At 43.4% G+C, this 3,359-nt stretch overlaps 1 non-coding gene across 1 annotated transcript; it reads left to right on the top strand.

Annotated features, from left to right (window-relative positions):
* Window positions 1-1,072: 1,072 nt before the first annotated feature.
* On the top strand, window positions 1,073-1,174 carry LOC123836183 (U6 spliceosomal RNA). Its single transcript, XR_006788883.1, has one exon. It is a non-coding gene; the product is annotated as a U6 spliceosomal RNA (small nuclear RNA).
* The last annotated feature ends 2,185 nt before the right edge of the window (window positions 1,175-3,359 follow it).

The following is a 3,359-nucleotide window of genomic DNA, read 5'->3' as shown; positions in this document are numbered from 1 at the left end:
ATGAAAGAGATGAATAAAACACAAAAAATCACCAGAACTCTAGGTGCGGAGGCTTTTACAATAAAGTCTCTCTAACAACAAAAACATACTTGAAACCCAAGAGGTAAAATTTCAGATAATTCTTTGTCCAAAAACAGGCCAGTGAATTTGTTTATGGCACCATTGGAACATCAAAGATCTGCTTCTACTATGATTTTTTAATTCAAAAGAGCACAAGACATATTTTATTCCTTGAGTGTATGTATTTTGTTTATGTCTGTAATACAAATAAGGAAGCTCTTTGAAAATATATTTATGTTCAGAAACCATTTAAATTTATTTGTATGTTTTGATTGACTGACTGAGTGAATTAGGTGACACTGGTTGGCATGGAATGGACCATATTCTCCAGGTCCGTATTTTCTGGTGACTCTATCTGAGCTGTATTGCTGCATATGTGTCAGCTACAGTTGGTGAGGAGGAAGAACTCAAGAGCCTGGAAAAATACCTGATTCCCAGAGTAGAGCAAGGAGGGAAGGGAGCATGGACCAGAGGGTGGCTGGGCTGTGGGCTGTCCACCTGGTTATTGTCCAAAGGTAATGGCAAATGTTAAAGAAAACATCATTCTGACACCTGTTTTTTGTTTTTGTTTTGTTTTGTTTATGTTTTTTAAATTTGTTTTTAAAGATTTTATTTATTTATTTGACAGAGAGAGAGCACAAGCAAGGGGAGCAGGAGAGGGAGAAGCAGGCTCCCCACTGAGCAGGGAGCCCAATGCGGGGCTTGATCCCAGGAGCTTGGGATCATGACCTGAGCCGAAGGCAGATGCCCAACTGACTGAGCCACCCAGGTGCCCCTTTGTTTTTTGTTTTTAGATTTTATTTATTTGAGAGAGAAAGAGAAAGGAAGAGAGCACCAGAGGGGAGAGGGAGAAGCAGACTCCCCCCTGAGCAGGGAGCCTGGCATGGGGCTCGATCCCAGGACCCTGGGATCATGACCTGAGCCGAAGGCAGATGCTTAACCGACTGAGCCACCCAGGTGCCTCTGACACTTGTTAAATATGGTAGGGAAGACTTTATTCAAGACAACTATAGTCCCCCCTTGGCAGTACGTATACTAAAATTGGAACAATGGAAGATTAGCGTGGTTCCTGTGCAAGGCTGACATACAAATTGGTAGAGCATTCCGTATTTTTAAATAAGTCAGATAAAGACAAATACTGTATCATCTCACTTATATGTGTAATCTAAACGAGCCAAACTCACATAAACAGAGAATACAATGGTGGTTGCCAGGGGCTGGGGCTGGGGCTGGGGAAAATGAGGAAATGTTGGTCAAAGTGTCCAAACTTTCAGCTGTCAGATTAGTAAGTTTTGGGTCATCTAATGTACAGCTTGGTGACTCTAGCTAACAATGCTGTTACAATTACTTAGTTGAAAGTTGCTAAGAGTAAACCTAAAATGTTCTCACCACACATAACAAAATGGCAGTCATGTGAGATGGTGCATGTGGTAACAAATCTTATTGTGGTAATCTTTCACAATATATATGTGTATCAAACCATCATGTTGTACACCTTAAACTTATACAATAAAGTTGGGATTATAACTCAATAAGGTTAAGATTGAAGAATTAAAAAATAATGATGCCACAAAGTGCTATAAAAGAAAGTAAGTCTATCAACCATACCTTAAAAAGAAAAAGACTATTGTAATAGGGGTCGTGATTGATAGCCAAGGAGCAGGGTAAGGGGTAAAATGGAAAACTACTAGGAGAGACATCAAGGGAAGCGGGATTCCTGTTAAACTGACCTAACAGGATTCTTGCTAAAGGCAGCCAAGGACTCAGACATCAAAGACAGAGGATGAAAAACTTGATCAGATATCAAGGGTGGGGGTGCTCCCAATAAACTCACTTAGCAGGATTCTGGCTAAAACTGGGCCAGACACCAAAGTTGGGATCTGGTCTTAAAGAGGGCTCAGAGGAGCCTGACTAAAGTTGGGTCAGAGTCTTTATCAAAAGTTAGCCGCAATCTAGACCTACATGGGGTTGGGCTTTTCAGGTAAGTGGGAAGCCCAGCAATGGGGTATTCAGGCAGGACTTACTAGATGGGTGGCCATTCTGGAGACCCTTCTCCAGATGGATAGCAGAACCCCAGCTGGGATGTAAAAGAAGGCCCCGATTCCAGAGAAGAGGGCTGGCTGGCAAGGAGAAGGGACTGTAGTCACAGGGCTAGAGTTCAAAGAAGGGCTTAAGTCTTGGGGAAGGACTTAGGTATTACAAATATGATAAAGACTGCAGCCTGATAATAAGGACTAAGACTTTCATGACTCGCTGGCAGAGAGACCACAAGCTATGACTTTGGTTACTCCTGCTAATAGTAGCTTTCTTAACTGATTGCAACACAGGGAACTGGGTTGGGGGGGGGGCAATGTGGGAGCTCTGACCACTGGAACTAGGCCACTAGAATCCAGGACATGGGGTGACATTTTTGAGCTTATTTGTGGAGTCTGTCTGACTGTTCAGATTACCTGAGTATTGGAACAGGTCTGAGGCCATGAGCAAAAAGCAGGACTTCAAGAGATACCTCAAGCATCAAACTTTTCTGTGAACTTCCCTTACTCCTTGTCACTCTCCCTGACTTTGTTCTCTCGGGCAGAAGGCCCCCCCCTGTCCCCCCCCCAAAAAAACCCCCAAGCTCAAGCTATAATAGCAAGTTGCAGGGACAGGATTTAGACCCATGATGTGCAGCTTCAGAGTTTGGGCTCTTAATTACCATGATCTTAGTCATTATTCTCTGAAGATGAAAGATTCTGATTTCAAGGTAAGTCACTCACCACCTCTCACACAGCCATAATGATGTCCAAGCAGATATAATCTCACCAGGAAAAGGAGGGTGAGGACTATTTTCCAGATAACAGAGCAAGGACCCATGCCCCAAATGTTTTGCTTATGGATCTAGAATATGAACCAATGACATTATTATCTGAAGAGTCATATCACAGACTGCTACTTTTCTTGTCCATGGGGCTAGAACAGATTGAGGGGGTAGGAGATAGCCAGGGGGTAGAAAAAGGAATCGGGATTGAGTTAAACCAGGGGCTATCGATGTGAGGAGATTAGGATAATCTGTGAGTACATTAAAGCAAAACAGAGGCCAAACACAGGTGGGAGGACATCCAAAGCCAAAGAGAGAAATCATGGAATCAATGGAATAAGGCAAGGACATCATAGGGGAAGAGCAAAAGTGTAGCCAGGCACGTTGGAACTGGATTACTGAGCGAGGAACAATACCCGTGAGGTGGCAGATGGTTCATGAACCCAGGGCTGCAAACACTAGTTGTGGCCGGGTGTTGCTTGTATGTAGAGCCTGGGGTGAG

Source organism: Mirounga angustirostris, unplaced genomic scaffold, assembly GCF_029215605.1.
Source record: "Mirounga angustirostris isolate CCGP_5_RB_7025 unplaced genomic scaffold, mMirAng1.0.hap1 SCAF_12, whole genome shotgun sequence".
NCBI classification, from domain to species: Eukaryota; Metazoa; Chordata; class Mammalia; order Carnivora; family Phocidae; genus Mirounga; species Mirounga angustirostris.
Note: the sequence above shows the minus strand (reverse complement) of the source record. Positions and strands in the feature narration are given on the sequence as shown.